General features: G+C 35.6%; 1 long non-coding RNA gene across 1 annotated transcript in view; it reads left to right on the forward strand.

Annotated features, from left to right (window-relative positions):
* Nucleotides 1–21,160, forward strand: part of LOC123545159 (uncharacterized) — a 31,378-nt gene extending 10,218 nt beyond the window's left edge. The window contains exons 2-5 of the long non-coding RNA XR_006685277.2: nucleotides 2,995–3,137; nucleotides 8,478–8,830; nucleotides 19,168–19,272; nucleotides 20,296–21,160. This is a non-coding gene — a long non-coding RNA (uncharacterized LOC123545159). The remainder of the gene's footprint in view (nucleotides 1–2,994; nucleotides 3,138–8,477; nucleotides 8,831–19,167; nucleotides 19,273–20,295) is intronic.
* The last annotated feature ends 2,188 nt before the right edge of the window (nucleotides 21,161–23,348 follow it).

The following is a 23,348-nucleotide window of genomic DNA, read 5'->3' on the forward strand; positions in this document are numbered from 1 at the left end:
TTGGCTGTCTTGCAGACATCTCTTGTTGTTCTTCGATCTCATTCATACAGAATATTTCTAGTTCATGTTTGATAATTGCTAGTCAGGACCAGTTCTCCAAAATTTGAATTAGTTAAAATTGCAAAATTTAAATCTCTATTAGAACTATTAGAAAAGCATTATAAAAAGTAGAAATTGATTTGATGTGCATATATTGTGACTTACGCGCTCTTGGTATTTCTGGAACTGTTTGACAAGGAAGTGAAGTGTTGGTTGCTATTTATCAGTATTTGCACTATACTTATGGCTGATGTTTTAAAGCAAGGCATGTAAGTCAGTCCTGTTGAAGGTGGATTCATTTTGGTTAATGATACATTTGATTTTGGGTTCATCAGTAATGACTAGGTTTCAAAGAAAAAATTAGTAAGATGGCAAAGATATAAAATTGCTGTATCAAGACTTTTAATGGGTAATAGGTCCAACCAGGTATTTTGTGAAAATATTAAAGTGGCAGTGCTGGCAATTACAATGAAATATTATACTGTCACAAAACTCTGGCATTGTGTGTTAAAAGAGTTTTCTTTTTGAATGAAATCTTCTATAATGATTTATGATTTTAAATTCTTTGGCATTTGCAATGTCTGTTTAAGGAATAATTTTGTAAGATGCATTGGCAAGGTCAAATGTGTAAAGTTTAAGTGGCAAGGTTAATGAGATGCATGAATGCAAGACTTTATCTTACCTTTCCTGGACATTTAATCCTAGAACTAAATTATAAGATACTTGTACGTGTATAATTAGATAACAGAAGATATTTTATTCAAGTTCAAACATGTACCAAATTGTTCCGAAAAATAACCAAGGTTACAGCCCTTGAATAAACATAAATTGTCACATTCAATATTGTTACCACATTCCTGAAACAAAATTTCATATCCTAGAATGTATATGATGACAAGATGTTTGGAAAGATCAATTTGTAAAACCAGAGTTATGGTATTAGTTTCCATACTTAATGTTTTTTAAAGCATTAACAGCCACATTTCATGAACAATGTTTATGCCATGTAAAAATACACAGACATTATATATATATGTTGTTTATAGCTATATATAATAATTGACAAGACTGCTGTAGTAAAACAAGAGTTATGGGCCTTGAACAGTCTTATAGAACATAATACAGAATACAAATTGCTGCAAGACAATAATTGACAAGATTGCTCCAGTAACACATGAGTCATGGCCCTTGAATATGTCTTAATAGTGTAATTTCATATTGTTCACTATATTTACCTTTGGTTTTACTGTAATAGGAAACCAAGTCAGATTATTTTCTTTATCCAAAGCAGATACAGCTTTGTCATTAGTCATAAACTAGGTCACTAGGTCAGGTCATAAAAAGTCCTTGTTAGCACCACATAAGTTTATCAGAAATTAGGTCAATATAATAGCTTGGTTCTCCTGGGTATTTCTTTCATCTTTTTAAAGTTGATTGTGTTATAAATTGTAGAAAACCCATATAAACACAATAGAAGAGAGATTTTCTACCAGTTTTAAGGTCAAAATAGAAACCTGGTTATATTTGTGTTTAAAAGTAGGTCACAAGGTCAATTTATTGAGAAGCTTACCAGTTCACAGGTCAAATTTTCTTGGTAACAGAAATAAAACAGTTCGGAATGTTTGCATATGGAATTTAACTAAATTTAAGTTTTAAGTTTATCTCATGTTAAGTCACCAGGTATTATCTAAAAGAGGAAGGTTCAGTTGGAAACTGAACCATTTTAGGTAAAAAACTAGGTCACAGAAAAAAACTTGGTTACACTCTAATGATATTACCTGTATGAGATGGGGAGCTTGGTCAGGCAATCTAGCACTATTGTGACCCTCTTACTTTTTGTAATCAGAAGTTTTAAGTTTTAAGTAATATTGGTGTAAGTTTCAGTTTAAATAATTTTATACTTAATGTTGCATTTAGTTATGATTACTGGGTAAGGACTTTGTTTTAGTTTTTTTTAAGACTGTAGGAGTGAGCATTTTTTGTTTGTTTTGTTTTTCTGCCAATCTTCCAGACTGCTGAGGAGGAGATGCTGCTTGAAAAGATTGGCAGAGTTGCATTTTGTTACAGCTGCCAAGGCCTGACAGATCCCTTAACTACTGATCGAGACATGCTGTTGTTACCATCGAGGACAATCCGGTGTCAATATGTCCGCAAGATGATGACATGCGAGCTAGAGTAACTGGTCTACAATTCTGTGCCGGCAGTGTTTAGATTAAGGTTGTTCCGCTTTGTTTTGAGAGATGGGAATCAGGGATTGTGAGGATTTTCATTTCTTTCAGGTACACAGCCTGCCAATGACAACTGACTGTATGTCCCGTCCATACATACAGTCGGCAGGGTTTCCTTTCAGCATCAAGACCTGCCTAGGACAACCTCTGTTAGGTGGGCAGGATTTCTTCTTTTCCAGGTCCAATACCTGCCTAAGACAGCTGAACATACAGAGGCGGCAGAATATTTCTTTTAGGTTTCAAGGCCTTGCAGATCCCTTAACTGTTGATCAAGACTGCTAACGTGACTGTCGAGGACCCGGTGCCTATATGTCCGCAAGATAGAAGCGTGTGGGGTAACTACATTTCTACAATTCTTTGCCGGCGGGTTGCTAGATGATAGTTGTTCCTTTGTTGAGTGAGACGGAAATCAGGGATTGCAAGGATTTCTTATTTATTTCAGGTCAATGCCCTGCCTATGTCTTCTAATGCATGTTTTACTTGGACAGAACATACATTGGGCAGGTTTTGTATTTCTTTCAGGTTCAAGGCCTGCCAGGAACAGGCAGGATTTTCTCTCTTTCAGATTTATATGAATGTTTGCCTTCCCTTACCAGGACCGGCCAAACTGTCAGAATTTTTTTCATGTAGCTTACTTCTGCAGTATTGAATTCTTGCCTTATTAAAGCAAACTTAATATAAAATAGTTTGGCACTTTTTTTTTGTTTTGGCTTATCTTTAATTACAGGCTTGAAAGCAGACGCTTTTAATATTTCCATGTAAACATAAAAATAATGACCGTAGAGAGCCAGACATTTTGTTCCCATGGTGCCGTCTCCTGCCTTCAATTTAATAGACCACTACTGCATAGATCTTCAGTATCTTCAGTTAGTAAGTATATTTTCTTTATGGTAATCATATGTATTTGTTCTTGGATATGCAATCATTGTATTTCTGATGATAAGTTATGTTAAAGATAGAGATGCTATTATAAGAAATTCTCACTTTTTTCAAGAAAAACAAAAACAGAAAAAAATAAGCATGTATGCTGTACTAATTATCAAACTTGATAATATGATAGGATGTAGGTACATGTTTTGTATTTTCTAAAATGTATGACATTTCATTCAAACCCTGCCTTGCTCCTTTTTTAGCTCACGGTCATGTAATGACAGAGTGAGCTTTTGTGATCGCATTTTGTCCGTCAGTCCGTCAGTCGTCCGTTCACAATTTCTTGTGAACACAACACATTTTGCAGTCAATTTTAATCAGACAGCACACAACTTGTATTGGCATAATATCTCAGTTCCTTTCGAAAACTGGCCAGATCCCATCATGGGTTCCAGAGTTATGTCTCCTTAATGGGCCAAAATTTGCTATTTTTGGCTTGTGAACATGAAAGAGACTCACATTTTGCAATCAGTTTTAATCAGACTTGCACACAACTTGTATTGGCATAATATCACGGTTCCCTTCAAAACTGGCCAGATCTTATTGTGGGTTCCAGAGTTATGACCCCTTAAAGGGCCTAAATTTGTTATTTTGGCTTTTACAGCCATATAGAGACTTCATTTATGGTTTGAGTTGATACAAACTTGCCAAATATCTTCAACAACAATAAATCTTGGATTCCATGATTAATCTGCAAGATCCAGTCATAAGTTCTGGAGTTATGGCCTCTGATTTACCCCCGAAAGAGCCAAAATTTGGTAATTTTTACAACGATAGAAGTGACATTTTATATTTGCTTTTAACCACACTTACACACAATTTAAATCACAATAAGATCTCAGTTCCTTTTGAAAACCATGATTCCATGTGGGTTCTAGAGTTACTGCCCAAGGGGCAAAATTTTCTGTTTTGGCCCTTTCAGCCATATAGAGGTTTCATTTATGCTTTGGTTTGATACAAACTTGCAAAGAATGATTATCTTGCTGATTTTAGGCCTGTATTTGACACTGGGTCATGTCGGGTCAAAAACTAGGTCATCAGGTCAAATCGAAGGAAAAGCTTGTTAACAATCTAGAGGCCACATTTATGGCCCTATCTTCATGAAACTTGGTCAGAATGTTTATCTTGATGATTTCTAGGCCAAGTTCAAAACTGGGTCATATGGGGTCAAAAACTAGGTCACCGGTTAAATCAAAGGAAAAGTTTGTTAACCATGAGGCCACATTTATGCCCTTATCTTCATAAAACTTGGTCAGAATGTTTATCTTGATGATTATTAGGCTAAGTTTGAAACTGGGTTATATGAGGTTAAAAACTAGGTCACCCGATCAGATCAGAGGAAAAGCTTGTTAACTCTCTTCTTCTTTTGATGTGCATGAAACTTGGTCAGAATATTTGTGTGCATGAAATATTGGATGAATTTTTATCTGGGTTATGTAAGTTCAAAAATTAGGTCACCAGGTCAAATCAAAGAATAAGCTTGTCTACACTTGAGAGGCCACGTTTTTTTTGGCTAAACTTAGTAAAAATTGTTCAGAATATTTTGTCTCCATGAAATCACTAGGTAAAACATTTTACACTATCTTTGTGTGTTACTCAGGTGCGCGACTTAGGGCCATCTTGGTCCTCTTGTTTAAATTTGTTTTTAAACTAAGTAGCTGTCCAAATAGAGAATATGCATAACAGAAAAGCAAATTTTCAATTTTGCACATGACTATACAGGAAGAGGTATACAGAGAAGTAATAAAAAGAATGGATTCAATTATAATTGTTAGCACTCTAGAGGTCACAATTTTGGCCTAATCTTAATGAAACATGGTCAGAAAGTTACCCTCAATAAAATCTTGAGACGAGTTTGATATTGGGTCATCTGGGGTCAAAAACTAGGTCACAAGGTCAAATCGAAGGGAAAGCTTGTTAACACTCTAGAGGTCACAATTTTAGCCCAAACTATATGAAACTTGGTCAGAATGTTACCCTCTATAAAATCTTGCACCAGTTTGATATTGGGTCATCTCGGGTTAAAAACTAGGTCACCAGGTCAAATCAAAGGAAAAGCTTGTTAACAATATAGAGGCCACATTTATGACTTTATCTTCATGAAACTTGGTCAGAATATTAAAGGTATACTAGACCCAAATTTCATATCTGAAAACATGAAAATAAATACTACCAGTAATTTATGTAAACATAGAGTAAACAGATTTATGTGTATTAACACAGATGAACTTGGTTGATAATAGTACACACGGTATACATGTACAGGTGAAAGCAGTATAAATGTGTACTATCATAAAAAACTGGAAGTTTTTTTACACGATCAGCTGTTACTACATGACATTTGATTATGAATGCAGATCTATATAGACAATTTATTTATATATTTAGTGAAATTGCATATTTTTGACGAGGATTATCTGCATTTGAAGCAAATATCTTAATATAAAATATTTCAATAAAAGATGAGCAGAATACATCTTTAATCTTGATGATTTAAAGATCCAGTTTGAATCTGAATCATGTAGGATCAAAAACTAGGTCACCAGGTCAAATCAAAGGAAAAATTTGTTAACACTGTAGAGGCCACATTCTTGACCATATCTTAATGAAACTTGGTCAGAATGTTAATCTTGATGATCTATAGGTCAGATTCAAATCTGGATCATGTGGGGTCAAAAACTAGGTCACTAGATCAAATCAAAGGAAAAGCTTGTCAACACTCTTAAGGCCACATTTATGACTTAGTCTATATCTTCATGAAACTTAGAATGTTAACCTTGATGATCTTTAGGTCAAGTCTGAATCTGGGTCATGTGGGATCAAAAACTAGGTCACAGGTTGAAATCAAAGGAAAAGCTAGTTAATACTTTAGAAGCCACATTTATGACCATATCTTAATGAAACTTGGTCAGAATGTTAATCTTGATGATCTTTAGGTCAATAGGTCAGGTGAGCAATACAGGGCCTTTATGGCCCTCTTGTTACTTTTTTTGTGTAAAATTTACTTGAAACTTTTGAGAACAATTGTTTTGAAGAACTGAGTTGAGGAACTGTAATGTGTCTAAACATGTATTAACATGTATTGATCATAGTAGTTCTTCATATGCTTTATGTCTCTGTACTGATTACATCTTTTAGACGAAACATTAAAATTTTGGTCCATGTCTAAAATGACCGACGTTGAAAGATAGTCTAAATACTGGTTACGGCAAAAAGTATAAAAAGTAAAAGTTGTTAGCTCACCTGTCACAAAGTGACAAGGTGAGCTTTTGTGATCGCGCGGTGTCCGTCGTCCGTCGTTCGTCCGTGCGTCCGTAAACTTTTGCTTGTGACCACTCTAGAGGTCACATTTTTCATGGGATCTTTATGAAAGTTGGTCAGAATGTTCATCTTGATGATATCTAGGTCAAGTTTGAAACTGGGTCATGTGCCTTCAAAAACTAGGTCAGTAGGTCTAAAAATAGAAAAACCTTGTGACCTCTCTAGAGGCCATATATATCACAAGATCTTCATGAAAATTGGTCAGAATGTTCACCTTGATGAAATCTAGGTCAAGTTTGAAACTGGGTCACGTGGGGTCAAAAACTAGGTCAGTAGGTCTAAAAATAGAAAAACCTTGTGACCTCTCTAGAGGCCAAATTTTTCATGAGATCATCATGAATATTGGTCAGAATGTTCACCTTGATGATATCTAGGTCAAGTTCGAAACTGGGTCACGTGGGGTCAAAAACTAGGTCATTAGGTCTAAAAATAGTAAAACCTTGTGACCTCTCTAGAGGCCATATTTCTTAATGGATCTTCATGAAAATTGTTCAGAATGTTCACCTCGATGATATCTAGGTCAAGTTCGAAACTGGGTCACGTGGGGTTAAAAACTAGGTCAGTAGATTTAAAAATAGAAAAACCTTGTGACCTCTCTAGAGGCCATATTTTTCATGAGATCTTCATGAACACTGGTCAGAATGTTCACCTTGATGATATCTAGGTCAAGTTCGAAACTGGGTCACTTGGGGTCAAAAACTAGGTCAGTAGGTCTAAAAATAGAAAAACCTTGTGACCTCTCTAGAGGCCATATTTTTCATGAGATCTTCATGAATACTGGTCAGAATGTTCACCTTGATGATATCTAGGTCAAGTTTGAAACTGGGTCATGTGGGGTCAAAAACTAGGTCAGTAGGTCTAAAAATAGAAAAACCTTTTGACCTCTCTAGAGGCCATATTTCTCAATGGATCTTCATGAAAATTGGTCAGAATGTTCACCTTGATGATATCTAGGTCAGGTTCGAAACTGGGTCACGTGCGGTCAAAAACTAGGTCAGTAGGTCTAAAAATAGAAAAACCTTGTGACCTCTCTAGAGATCATATTTTTCAATGGATCTTCATGAAATTTGGTCAGAATGTTTACCTTGATGATATCTAGGTTAAGTTCGAAACTGGGTCACGTGGGGTTAAAAACTAGGTCAGTAGATCTAAAAATAGAAAAACCTTGTGACCTCTCTAGAGGCCATATTTTTCATGAAATCTTCATGAATGTTGGTCAGAATGTTCATCTTGATGATATCTAGGTCAGGTTCGAAACTGGGTCACGTGGGGTCAAAAACTAGGTCAGTAGATCTAAAAATAGAAAAACCTTGTGACCTCTCTAGAGGCCATATTTTTCATGAGATCTTCATGAAAATTGGTCAGAATGTTCACCTTGATGATATCTAGGTCAGGTTCGAAACTGGGTCACGTGGGGTCAAAAACTAGGTCAGTAGGTCAAAAAATAGAAAAACCTTGTGACCTCTCTAGAGGCCATATTTCTCAATGGATCTTCATGAAAATTGTTGAGAATGTTCAGTTTGATGATATCTAGGTCAGGTTCGTAACTGGGTCATGTGCGGTCAAAAACTAGGTCAGTAGGTCAAAAAATAGAAAAACCTTGTGACCTCTCTAGAGGCCATATTTTTTACAAGATCTTCATGAAAATTTGTGAGAATGTGCATCTTGATGATATCTAGGTCAAGTTTAAAAGTGGGTCACGTGCCTTCAAAAACTAGGTCATTAGGTCATATAATAGAAAAACCTTGTGACCTCTCTAGAGGCCATATTTTTCAATGGATTTTCATGAAAATTGGTCAGAATTTTTTATCTTGATGATATCTAGGTCACGTGCTCAAAAACTAGGTCACTATGTCAAATAATAGAAATAACGACGTCATACTCAGTTCAACACTGAGTCATGTGGGGATAGGTGAGCGATTCAGGACCATCATGGTCCTCTTGTTTTTATTTTAACAGTTCTAAAATGGAAAGGACAAGGTCATGATGATGTTACTAGAATTTCCTGCCACTGCTATTTAAAGAGTCTGAAACACTGCACCACAAGATGCTGTAACCTCCAAATGTGTGGTGGATGAATCTTACCACAATGGCCAGCTGTGATTCTACTTGAACAGCTCTATAGGCATAGAGCAATATGCGTTAGAGTGAAGAGGTGCACCATAGCATTAAATAACCTCCAACTGGAGCTTACCTTCAACTTTCTGGAATTCATTTTCCTAACATCACCACGGCAATGACCTTCTAGCTGCCAGAATGGGAACGAGAACATACCTCAGTGAAAACCAGTTTAAGACATTTTCATTCTTCAAGTAAGTACATGTAGAATGGTTTGGCTAACATTCTTTACTTCCAGCCAGTTTATTCCTAGGTATCCTGTGACTTTGATATTACAATTAAAGCTGTAGAATGTGTAGCAGCCTTTAGTATTTTTGGGTCAACTGGCAGCAAAATCTTAAGCAAAGTTATAGCTGTTTTGGAAATTTTGGCAAGTTCTGCCTTTTTCTCACAGAAATTTTAGTGAAGGTTTTATATGCGATTTTGTTGGACTTTTGTCACTGTCGGGTATCATTAAACTGAATGTCAATTTGATGTGAATAGGAGTCAGTAAAAGGATTGGTTTATTTATCTTGGCTATGGCAATACAGGATAGGACTCTATGAAATGCAAGGTTGCAGTATTTTCAGAGTTACTGCCCTTGAATTACTGAATGTTCAGAAAGAAAATTGTGTGTGTACTTTACAACTAAGGGTATATTTTCTTTGATATGGATGTTATTTCTGCAAAATCTAGGTCAAGGTCAAAGAATAAGCCAGTTTAGATAAGTTACATCAGAGTTATGTCCCTTGAATTTATAAACAATACGCATCCAGTTACTGCATTATTAGCAGCGTTGATAACTTAAATAAATACAAAGTAGGATGTTCTAAAGTCCAAATTAATGTGCTGTATGTTGTGACTGGCACTATTTCAAATGTACAGATATGATTTGGTTAGGTCTTGAGAATACCATGAAGAATTCCATCTTTATAACTCCAGAAAAGGTCTATTATATTTCATCATGTACTGAATCCAAGCTTGCATTACTAAATCTACAAACTTTTAACATTGTGCTTTTCTTTCATAAATGCTTTAAAAACTTTTTTTGCAGTCCTCTATTTCTCTTATCTTTGACAAGGAACATTCAGTTGAGAAGGTGGCATGCGTTCCTCCCTTGCACAGTACACCTCCCTCCCTTGCACTGCACTTTGCATGTTTGCTGCTTTCTCAGTGGAAAGATTTCAAGTTAAAGTATTGGAGAAATAAGGGTGTCTAAATTGGAAAATTTGTCTAGTTTCTCACATCTGCATTAAGTAAGCAAGCAGTGTATTAGTATGCGGTGTTCATCAGTCCATACTCTTAAGACTGGAAGTACTGGTGTTACTGGGCTCTAACAAGTAGTACTCGAGGGAAGTGTCACACACTTAGCCACTAGGTCACCGCCCACCATTTATTTCATTTAAGGTCATCATTACCAAACTTTAATATTCTACAGAACAGACACAATGGAAAGTACTGTAAATTTCATATATGTATTGATCAAAACTGCCGTTCAGTGGTTTTTGTGTTATATTATGTGCTGGTTACTCGGGTTATTCTTAAAGATAATGACAGATAAGGCAGGGAGAAAAATAAACTGACTCCTCTTTTATTGTAAAATACCCATCATCAACGCAGGTAAATATATATCACAGCATAAAGTGAAGAAAACTGACAATTCCTGGGCATTGATTTATACTATTGCCCAAAATAGAAAAGTTAAGCTGTTATGTCATATTTTGGCCAGAATTGATTGTTCAGTTTTTCATGGTGATTAATTATTGTTCAGACATTTTTGTATTGAATAAATTATGCCTGATCCAAATATACTGCCTGCTTTTTTAACACGCATGTCATAAAGTGACAAGGTGAGCTTTTGTGATCATGCAGCATCCGTCGTCCGTGCGTGCGTCCCTGCATCCGTAAACTTTTGCTTGTGACCACTCTAGAGGCCACATTTTTCATGGGATCTTTATGAAAATTGGTCAGAATGATCATCTTGATGATATCTAGGTCAAGTTTGTAACTGGGTCCAGTGCGGTCTAAAACTAGGTCAGTAGGTCTAAAAATAGAAAAACCTTGTGACCTCTCTAGAGGCCATACTTTTCAATGCATCTTCATGAAAGTTAGAATGTTTACCGTAATGATATCTAGGTCAAGTTTGAAACTGGGTCACATGCCTTCAAAAACTAGGTCATTAGGTCAGATAATAAAAAAAACGTTGTGACCTCTCTAGAGGCCATATTTTTCATGGAATCTATATGAAAGTTGGTCTGAATGTTCATCTTGATGATATCTGTATGAAAGTTGGTCTGAATGTTCATCTTGATGATATCTAGGTCAAGTTCAAAACTGGGTCAGCTGCAGTCAAAAACTAGGTCAGTAGGTGTAAAAATAGAAAAACCTTGTGACCTCTCTAGAGGCCATATTTTTCACAAGATCTTCATGAAAATTGGTGAGAATGTTCACCTTGATAATATCTAAGTCAAATTCAGAACTGGGTCATGTGCCTTCAAAAACTAGGTAATTAGGTCAAATAATAGAAAAACCTTGTGACCTCACTTAGAGGTCATATTTTTCAAGGATCTTCATGAAAATTGGTCAGAATTTTTATCTTGATGACATCTAGGTCAAGTTCAAAACTGAGTCACATGAGCTCAAAAACTAGGTCACTATATCAAATAATAGAAAAAATGACGTCATACTCAGTTCAAAACTGGGTCATGTGGGGACAGGTGAGTGATTCAGGACCATCATGGTCCTCTTGTTTCAATTTATAAATTAATACATCAGTGATTAAGGCAGAGGTACATGCTATGCTTTATTGTTAGATGTTTTTTATGACTGGTTAAGGCAGAGATACTAATTAAGACAGAGATGTAGGAATATTACCAATTAAGTGATAGAAATAATGGTAACTTACCTTTTATTGCTACAAACTTGTTAGTAGGTACTGGCTACATTTTGTAAGTATTTACTAAATTATTATTACGGAGAAGTTTGGCTACTGAACTGCCATTAAAGTATATTGTAGATTGAGTTTCATGCTTATATATTGATGTTATTTCACAACATGCAATTTTTTCATGGGTTCAAAATTGGAAGTAATTATACAATTATAGTTCATTAGTTCATCATTAACCACATTTAAGGAAAAAGATATTTTCAGTTACTGTAATAAGCAAGTAAAATCACATTTTTAAAGTGTCAGCCACTGTTAGAAGGAAGGTACCAGCCACTGGGTTAGGAAAGGTCACTTGTGTCAGTCATTGTAACAGTGTTGACTGTAATTGTTATATCATAACTCCACATTGCTTAGTGCAAATACAGTTATTGTCAGATAAGCTTGAATAAAGCATATAGTGTTTATGAAGTGCAGACATTGATTCTGTTCTAAGTTTAATGCAATAATCATAGTAGTGTTTTAGGAAAGATGTCTGCCAATATGCTTTATGTCCCAAAATTAAATACAGTTTAAGATTCTACCTTATCATTTACTTTGTCAACTTTTATAGATAGCCAGGCCGGTTTAAACAAAATCAAGCGGAGGCCAGGTATTATAACAGCTAGACCATAGTTAAGATTGAATAGCTATATCTTACTTCATTTAGAAATAATCTCTTAGGAATATGGTAGGATAAGGCAAAGACATGCTGGCTACAGGTTTCTAGAACTACCATATCACAGCATTTTAAGGCTACATTTCTGTGAATAGGGATGATAAGGTAGAATAAGGTGTTTTTCTGCCACTGTTAGTGTGAAAGAGCACTGTATGAAAGTGTTTAAGTCAGCCCTCAAAATAAAAAGATAACAGACTCTACCATATCATAAGATGTGTGCATCAGTTGTAGCCAGGCTATTTACTTGGTTTAGTGAAAATCCACAAATCAAAATCTGAGGGTTGCTGGTCATATGATTTTTTTTTGCATTTGTAGGACATGTTTTTTGTCATTAATTTTTTATTAGCTCACCTGTCACAAAGTGACAAGGTGAGCTTTTGTGATCGCGCGGTGTCCGTCGTCCGTGCGTGCGTCCGTACGTCCATCCGTAAACTTTTGCTTGTGACCACTCTAGAGGTCACATTTTTCATGGGATCTTTATGAAAGTTGGTCAGAATGTTCATCTTGATGATATCTAGGTCAAGTTCGAAACTGGGTCACGTGCCATCAAAAACTAGGTCAGTAGGTCTAAAAATAGAAAAACCTTGTGACCTCTCTAGAGGCCATATATTTCATAAGATCTTCATGAAAATTGGTCAGAATGTTCACCTTGATGAAATCTAGGTCAGGTTCGAAACTTGGTCACATGCCATCAAAAACTAGGTCAGTAGGTCTAAAAATAGAAAAACCTTGTGACCTCTCTAGAGGCCATATATTTCAAAAGATCTTCATGAAAATTGGTCAGAACGTTCACCTTGATGATATCTAGGTCAAGTTCGAAACTGGGTCACATGCGGTCAAAAACTAGGTCAGTAGGTCTAAAAATAGAAAAACCTTGTGACCTCTCTAGAGGCCATATATTTCATGAGATCTTCATGAAAATTGGTCAGAATGTTAGCCTTGATGATATCTAGGTCAAGTTTGAAAGTGGGTCACGTGCCTTCAAAAACTAGGTCAGTAGGTCAAATAATAGAAAACCCTTGTGACCTCTCTAGAGGCCATATTTTTCATGGGATCTGTATGAAAGTTGGTCTGAATGTTCATCTTGATGATATCTAGGTCAAGTTTGAAAGTGGGTCACATGCCTTCAAAACCTAGGTCAGTAGGTCAAATAATAGACAAACCTTGTGACCTCTCTAAAGGCCATATTTTTCATGGGATCTGTATGAAAATTGGTCTGAATGTTCATCTTGATGATATCTAGGTCAAGTTCGAAACTTGGTCATGTGCTGTCAAAAACTAAGTCAGTAGGTCTAAAAATAGAAAAACCCTGTGACCTCTCTAGAGGCCATATATTTCAAAAGATCTTCATGAAAATTGGTCAGAATGTTCACCTTGATGATATCTAAGTCAAGTTTGAAACTGGGTCACATGCGGTCAAAAAACTAGGTCAGTAGGTCTAAAAATAGAAAAACCTTGTGACCTCTCTAGAGGCCATATATTTCATGAGATCTTCATGAAAATTGGTCAGAATGTTTGCCTTGATGATATCTAGGTCAAGTTTGAAAGTGGGTCACGTGCCTTCAAAAACTAGGTCAGTAGGTCAAATAATAGAAAACCCTTGTGACCTCTCTAGAGGCCATATTTTTCATGGGATCTGTATGAAAGTTGGTCTGAATGTTCATCTTGATGATATCTAGGTCAAGTTTGAAAGTGGGTCACGTGCCTTCAAAAACTAGGTCAGTAGGTCAAATAATAGAAAACCCTTGTGACCTCTCTAGAGGCCATATTTTTCATGGGATCTGTATGAAAGTTGGTCTGAATGTTCATCTTGATGATATCTAGGCCAAGTTTGAAAGTGGGTCACATGCCTTCAAAACCTAGGTCAGTAGGTCAAATAATAGACAAACCTTGTGACCTCTCTAAAGGCCATATTTTTCATGGGATCTGTATGAAAATTGGTCTGAATGTTCATCTTGATGATATCTAGGTCAGGTTCGAAACTTGGTCATGTGCTGTCAAAAACTAGGTCAGTAGGTCTAAAAATAGAAAAACCTTGTGACCTCTCTAGAGGCCATACTTGTGAATGGATCTCCATAAAAATTGGTCAGAATGTTCATCTTGATGATATCTAGGTCAAGTTTGAAACTGGGTCACGTGCCCTAAAAACTAGGTCAGTAGGTCAAATAATAAAAAAACCTTGTGACCTCTCTAGAGGCCATACTTTTCATGGGATCTGTATGAAAGTTGGTCTGAATGTTCATCTTGATGATATCTAGGTCAATTTTGAAACTGGGTCAACTGCGGTCAAAAACTAGGTCAGTAGGTTTAAAATTATTAAAATCTTTTGACCTCTCTAGAGGCCATATTTTTCAATGGATCTTCATGAAAATTGATCTGAATGTTCACCTTGATGATATCTAGGTTAGTTTTGAAACTGGGTCACGTGCGGTCAAAAACTAGGCCAGTAGATATAAAAATAAAAAAACCTTGTGACCTCTCTATAGGCCATATTTTTCATGAGATCTTCATGAAAATTAGTGAGAATGTTCACCTTGATGATATCTAGGTAAAATTTAGAACAGGGTCATATGCCTTCAAAAACTAGGTCAATAGGTCAAATAATAGAAAAACCTCGTGACCTCTCTAGAGACCATATTTTTCAATTGATCTTCATGAAAATTGGTCAGAATTTTTATCTTGATAATATCTAGGTCAAGTTCAAAACTGGGTCACATGAGCTCAAAAACTAGGTCACTATGTCAAATAATAGAAAAAACGACATCATACTCAAAACTGGGTCATGTCGGAAGAGGTGTGCGATTCAGGACCATCATGGTCCTCTTGTTTATATATGATTTCAGTGTTCTATCTGAACATTCCTTTAAGTGATAGCACACTGATCATAGTGTGTTTTTTGGAATTAAGCAATAATTCAAAAGTTTAAGTTACTATAAGTTTATATTTCTGATTAACAGTATTAATAGCAATGGGATTCATCCAAAATTCATCCTAAATTCGTACAGAATCAGACGGTTATACATCACAGAATTTCACAGAGAACACTGAATTTCATTGCTAGGACTGTGGTACTGGTGATAAAAGCCAAAGAAAAAATGGCTACTGGTTAAAATTCAAACTCAACTATTTGCATATTTGATAATTTCTTAATAATTAAAGTCTGGTAGCGGTTAGGGATATGGTAGAATAAGGCAAAGATTCAATTCTGGCTACTGGGTTTGTACGAAAACTGCCATATCAACACATTTTAAGGACAAGTTTTGGCCACCGTCATATATTTTTGGACTATATTGCAGTGATAGGCATGATATGGTAGAATGTAGGAAGATCATCAGCCATTCACTTCTTTCTGAAGCTGTATGATATAAGTATCTGCATTGCAAAGTAAATAAAGAGCACAGTGTTTTGTTCTGAACATTATATCAATATTTAGATGGCTTTACCTATACCTTTAAATAAAAGATTGGAGGCTAAAAATTTGATAAAGGAGCATAACCTTAAAACCGCTGCTGTAACAGAGTACTTAAACTGTATTTACTTGTACAAAAATTAGGCATTGGGTTGCTGGTTAGATTCACTTCTTTATTATAGATATTATTTTGAAAATATTAAAAAAATCAACCATTTCATAGTTTAAAGGTTTTATTTATGAATATTAAAGTAATTAATTTTTTAAAAGAATTCTACCATCAAGGAAATCTGAACATTCTGTTTTGAATGAAGCATTACTAACTGACTCATTGATTTAAATTGTTGAAAGAACAGATGGCTGGAATCAAGTCTGTTTTACAAAGAATAAATGTCAAAGCCTCTTTTCTACTTACTTGCTTTTTCAATCCTTAAGGCTGGATGCCCAAAGGCAACTGTAAAGTTCTGCTGCCGGGGTGGATGTTCAACCAAGCTAGCTGTCCCATGCTTCTCTCAGGAAAAGCTGTCCTGTTCTTCTAAGACTGGAAACTCAAACCAGATAGCTGTGTCAAAACTGCTGCCGTGTTGAATTCCACCAACCCAGCTCTCTCTCAGCTGCCGAGGAGGATATTCCACAAGCTAGCAAACTTCCATACACCTGTCCTATACGCTCCTATAATTTCCTGTACTTTCATCCCAATTAGCCATCAAAACAGCTTCAAAAGGAGGAATTCTACCAAGCCAGCTGTTCTACTTTCTCTAACTCAGCTTTTGGGTAGAAAATCCTCCAAGCCAGCTATCTCAACCAGGTGTTGGGGGAAGAAATTCCACCAAGCCATCTAATGTCCTATACTTATGTCCAAGTTAGCTGTCAGAACAGCTTCAGAAGGAGGAATTCTACCAAGCCAGCTGTCCCAACCAGGTATTTGAGAGGAATTCCACCAATCCACCTGTCCCATACAGCTATTTGGGAAGGATTCCAGGAAGCTATCTGTCCCATACAGCTATTGAAGAGGAATTCCACCAAGCCAGCTTTCGATTACTGTTGCCATGAGGATAGATAAACAGTGGTAGATGGGAGAAAAATGTTTCGCTCAATTAAGTTAAAAAAAAACTTTTAATTTGATTAACACTTAATATATATCAAAGGTCAATTAGCAAGGAGTTTATTTTTGGTTTTCTAAGCTTGAAGAGTGAATATAAATTCAAACAATTACATGTTACTTAACAAAGTAAAATTTTGTTTTGATTTTGAGTCAGTTAGCCAATACACTGAATTACTGTCTAGTTGAACAACAAATATAAAGTAAAAGCATTTTTATTAGCAGGTCAGTTTTCAGTGCATAGTTCTGCATATTGATGGCATAATAACTTAATAGTAATAAATGAGCCGTGCCATGGGAAAATCAACATAATGGCTTTGCGACCAGCATGGATCCAGACCAGCCTGCGCATCTGCGCAGTCTGGTCAGGATCCATGCTGTTCGCTAACAGTTTCTCTAATTGCAGTAGGCTTTAAAAGCGAACAGCATGGATCCTGACCAGACTGCGCGGATGCGCAGGCTGGTCTGGATCCATGCTGGTCGCAAACCCACTATGTTGGTTTTCTCATGGCACGGCTCAAATGTTTTGGAAAAATACAGATACTAAGTGATCATTTTATTGTAACAGAAAAGATTGAAGTGTTTCTTTAGCATAAGCTAGTCCAGCAACCTGTAGTCTAAATACCAAACCTACTTAAAAGGTCTAAAGCGTTTTGGCCTGCAATCATTTTCACAATGTATATTGTACAAAAAGTTCAAAATTGGTTATACTATGTCTCCAAATATAATGTTTACAATAGAATGCATTAAGCTTTTGTTCAGTTCAAAATTCTTCAAATGGATCATGCCCCGGACACTCAGCTCCAAAGATTTATCCTCTTTTGGCAACTAAGTTTCAAGGTTTCTGTTTCAAAGACCCAGTCTTCATACTTGAGCAGTAATGAAGATATTATTTAGAGTTCAAGGTTAAGTACAAATATGTTTAGTTGTGGTCTTCCTGCAGACATTTTTATTTTTTATGTGTGATTGAGCTGTATGCATGATTGTGTTGATAATCATTTTGACTGCATAGGAGATGCTTCTGTGAGGTTTACTTATCTCCTTGACTGTACTGCCAACTGCACTGCAGACTGTACTGCTGACTGTACTGTTTCATAGCCACTGTCAAACTTGGCAGTCTGAAGACACCAAAGTACCATATCATTATTGCTCAACTGTGTAACTGTTGCAAGTTCAGAGAATTTCCTCAGCTGACAAGCTTAAGAATTTTTCACTGGTTGCGGATAAAGATGGGAATATCCAGCATGAGGGTAACTGTTTAGGCCATTGATTCTTTTTCTTGCATGCCTTATTCTTCAATTTGTAGCAGATATAAAGAAAAATGAAGGGTTTTCTTTGAGGCTGTATTTTGTTATAGTAGCGTATGAATTTACGCATTCATTCATAAATTATGAGTTTTTCTAGCACTGGAAAAGCACGGAAATATCCTGTCAAGCATGCAAGAATATTACTTCTGTTTATGAAACTCTGTTTTATCAACAATTTCAACTGTTTGAATTTAATATTTTATAGGAATATTGTATATTTTTGGACTAAATTTCAAGAAATATGGATGATATGGTACAGTAAAGGAAAAGATTAGCTTTAATAGCTATCTTCTGAAGAGAAAACAGTATTTATCATAAAGTGAATGTTAGCTGAAAATAGTTGTTAGGATATTGTTGTAAATGTAATGTTTTTGTGAATTGAATGACTGTCAATGAATTACTTTGTACATATAATGCAGTGAAAGAATGTGCAGTGAATGAATGTGAAATGAATTATTTTGTAAAATTGTGCGAGTGAATGTTCAAAATTCAAAATATTTTAAGTAAATTGCATTTTAGAACACAATGAGCAGACTGTAAAACTATTGATTTTGTAAAGCAGTGGCAGGGTTAGGTTATTTTGTTAAAGACAGTGGCATGGTATATAAGTGATTTTTTGTTGTGTAAAGTGGCAAGAACTTTGGGTGTAATTTGTAAAACACAGTGGCAAGGTTAAAGTCAGTTCAATTTTTGTATCACAATGTGGCAGGGTATTTTTAAGTGGATTAAATTTCTAAAAGAGAGTTTTCAAGTTACAATGAAATATATGTTCAAAACATGAGAAAGCTTGCAACTTCTTTGAAAGACATTCAAAGATAAAATAGGATCTAGGTCAAATTCAGACATTAGCTAGGACCAGTGTCTTAATAGTTAGGTACAGTGAATTAGTCTAAATTGTGACAGTTGATAACTAAAAGAATTTTCTTTCAAGTAAGCCAGTATCACAGTAAAAATTATTTAAAGGTTTGTATCATTATTGAATAACCAGTTAAATTCCTAACAGTATCTCCTGGATATTTGCCAGAACTGTCTCTTGATCACTTGATATCTACTACATTAAAATATTGAATTTAGGCCATGTTTCTTCCATTCTTTTGGCAGCTTTTCCTTTTCTTTTTATTAATAATTTCAGGAATGAGAATGTTTCTATTCCAATGGCTGTAAGCATGAAATCACATTGCCCTGTGCTGTTCAAAGACATCTTCTAAGAGTTAGTAAACAAGATGTATACCTCTAAGTGAGTATTGTGTTACAGAACTTATTTATATATGGTTGGCTAAATTAATTGTCCAACTTACAGACACATTGCTTTCACCATATTTTATTGTATTAACTGCTGTATGGACAAGTAGGAAATTGCCGTTTGGTCTGTACTGGCCGCAAAGGCAGAATCGCCTCCTGGCAGCAGGCCAAAGTTTAAACACAGAATCAAAAAGTTTTCATTTTTAGCATACTGTGTTAGATGTTACCAGTTTTCTGTTTCTTTTGTCTATCTTAGATACCGTATATTTTCTTTGATTATTTGTTATGATGCTAAAGGCTATGTATGGAAATGCTGTGTATACATCTGCCTGTACCTCCATCTTTGTCCATCTTTGTCTGTTCCTCCAACCATTGCTGTCGGTCATGAGTTTTACCCTTGGGTGAGGCACATGTTCTCCATGACAGTGTGATAAAAGTGTCTGAAATAATTTGCCCTCAACCTCTGAAACATGTGGGGAACTTTACACACAAAAGCATTTACTATCAGAGAACAGGTTTGTACTGGTACAAAATCCAGGAACACTGGTTAGGTAAACTGCACACATCATCAAGATAGCTTGCAGAACGCACAGCCCAGGTCATTAGTTCTAAGATCAAGGTCACAGAACTCTATAAAGATCAAATAACGTGAATTTGTGTCTAGTCTGTATTTTTAAACCACTAGAATGAACTTCATTGTTTACATCATCCAGATGACAAAGTGCATAATTCAGGTTACTAAGTCCTAGGTCGGGATGTCATTTGATGGTCAGAGGTCATGATTTGACTGTTTAAAACTCCTCTAGTGATGACTCCAGTTTGAACTCTTCTTGTCAGTTAAATACTTTACACCTGAAATGCTGTTTCCTCAGGTAAAAAAGTATTTTGAGGGTATTGCTTACTCCAGTGATAGCTCTAGTGTTACACATGTCTTATTTCACTGTTGGGCACCCTCCTTTGTCTCTATTCTTATTAGCTGTGGTTTCTCTTAATGAGTAATATTGTTGCATCATTTCAGTTGTGTCTTAGCCAAAAAGTTAACTTGGACCTGCTTTACAGGGAGTCATTGATGATCAACTAGTTAGTAGGACACACTTCACAGATGGAATCACTTTACATTATCTGGCTGGAGCTGAGACTACCATCAGGAAAATCTTCCATGTAATAACACTAACCCAGAACATTGCTGCAGAGTCTGTCACACAGTAATGCTGACTAGGACATCGCTATTTTATGTTTCCACGCAGTGACACTGACCAAGAATGTTGCTACTAGTAGTCCACACAGGAAAAACACACAGTAACGCTGGCTTAGGATGTTGCTACTGAATCATCCGTTCAGTTACACACTGACCCTAAAGTGTTGTTTTTCTATCGTCTGGAATATTCAGACAGAATACAGAAGTTACCTGTCAATATTTAAAGCATAATAAACTCTTTATTGTCTTTTAATATTAACACTCCTGATACTGAAGGCTTGGATCTGCTGAACATTGGAAAGAAAGCTGAGGTTAACATTGCCACTCACTGTGTGTGACATAAATGCAAAATTCATTCAAATGTGACAGTGAAAGAGAATTAGAATTCAGTTAAGTAACATTTACATAATATTCATGAGTGGTTGTGAAAACTCACTGAATGTGACATTAAAGTTAAGATGACAGTGAAAGAAAGACAGTTATACTTACTAGAAAAACTCATGTTGCGACCATGTACGATTAGATATTAAAATCATGTTTAAAAGTGACAGTAGGTACAGTAAAATGGTGATAATACATGTTTTGATTGTTAAGGAGGTAGGTTACCTTGTTACAAGGGTAAATTCAAATTAGTTGAACCGCAGCATTCTTTTGTATTTCGTGTAATATGAAGTTTTAACTGCTACAGTCTCAGTTTAGTTTGTCTCTTTCCCTTCAAGTTCATTTTTTATCCAGGTTTGAAGAACATGACCCTCCAAACGTATTTCATATTGAAAGAAGAAGGAAAATACGGATATTTAACACTTTTCAGTGTATTTTAATTTCATTGATATCCGTAGAAGTCTGCATAATTGATAATTTTACTAATATGCACGTTAGCTTTCTAATATAAGCTTAAAATGTATATGTCGCGGGGCTCGTGTTTCCATGGTAACGCATTTTCTCTAATTTTTAAACAAGTATGTATAGAAATAGGGGTTTTCGACGGCTTCAGTGCCATTCTGTTAATGACCAACATGGAATATTTGGGGAATATTATTAGTAAAATACCAAGCACTTTACATGGTACCCTATTTTTCTTAAAGTTTAAAGTAACCATGGCAACAGAGATGTTTAAAATAGCTTATATCTTGCTTTTTGTCGTAATTTCTTATTAAAAGTATTGAATAAGATTATCTTTCTGGTTGATGTAGCTTTAAAACATATTATTTCTAACGTAAGTTATAGTTTCGTGTTATTTGCATTTATTCAAACAAATTTCACAGCTTAGAATACTTACAGCAGTACTCCTCGTCTGGATTTTTTCATGGTAAAATCGTTCAGCATGCTGCTATTATTCTCATGGATATTGTTGAAATGAAAATAAAAAGCCGAAGCTGTGTTTCTTAAATAGACCAGTGTCAACGCTTTTAAATTTTACATTTAGATACATAGGTAACGGGCTTCGTTTCCATGGTAACATCAATTCAATTCAAGAAACCACAATTTTCTACTGAAATTTGAACAATTTTAGATCTTAGTTTTAGTACATAAGTAACAAATTATCAACGGAACCTGAAAAATAGGTATTACAAATCAAACTGCTAGATTTTCTATTTGAAAATGGCCGTAACAAGTAACCTTTCACCAAACTATATTCCAAATAACATTGCTTCTCATCATCCATTTTCTTACATTCCGCATAACATTTCAATATAACTACATAAAAGAAGCAAAATATTGCTTATTATTCAGAGCATAAGACTCACAAAAAATATTTCAGCAAATAATGGTTATTTGAAAATAGTTAAAATAAAGAAAATGCACAGAATTACGTACTTTCAAGGTAAAAGCTATTAATTTTGCGCGGTAACTGACACGTAACGTCATGACGTCAATGACGTCATTTTAAGGCAACATTGTTTTGAAGCGTTTCTGCGGCAATTTATTCATTTCTGCATTATTAAACCATAAAGCATCAGATCGAAGACAGGTTCATGATTTGTTTTCAGAAGAATGAATATGCAAACACATTTAGTTTGTCGTAAACATCGTCGTAAATCGTCACGTTAGCTTCCGGTTGGACATGCGCACATACAAATATGAAGGTAACCTACCTCCTTAAATGCCAAATAATAAAGGGTATCTGATTGTTCCAATGTATTTATATCATTTGGTTGAAACAGTTATCTAAAGAAACAACCTAGACCAACTGTTTGATCATTTTGGAGTGGTTAGTTGTTGTGTACATTTCCCACAAAAGACCGAAGAATCCCGCTTTTGGAGTCTGCAATCTCCCTGGAGTCACATACTCATATATGCTTGCATTCATACTGTAAAATATGCTCCACTTACAGAACAAACAAACCATTTTTAGCTCCACTATTCGGAGAAAAGGGGTGCTATTCTTCTCGCCCTAGCATGGCCTTTCTTGCTTAAAGTTTTTTGGCAACCTTTGTTTTTCTTTGTTACTGTTGCTTATATCTTACTGTAACTTCACATTAACATTGTTCAGCATGCAAACAAGTATGTGCAGGGGCTTGGCCTATTATACCCAAGGTCAAGGTCACCAAGGCGTTATACTTCGGTTATTTTTAAGGTTAAAGTTTTTTGTCAACCTTTGTTTTTCTGTCATATCTTTGTTACTGTTGCTTATATCTTACTGTAACTTCACATTAACATTGTTCAGCATGCAAACAAGTATGTGCAGGGGCTTGGCCTATTATACCCAAGGTCAAGGTCACCAAGGCGTTATACTTCGGTTATTTTTAAGGTTAAAGTTTTTTGTCAACCTTTGTTTTTCTGTCATATCTTTGTTACTATTGCTTATATCTTACTGTAACTTCAAATAAACACTGTCCAGCATACAAACAAAATATGTGCCGGGGATTGGC

This window comes from Mercenaria mercenaria, chromosome 1 (genome assembly GCF_021730395.1).
Source record: "Mercenaria mercenaria strain notata chromosome 1, MADL_Memer_1, whole genome shotgun sequence".
NCBI lineage: Eukaryota > Metazoa > Mollusca > Bivalvia > Venerida > Veneridae > Mercenaria > Mercenaria mercenaria.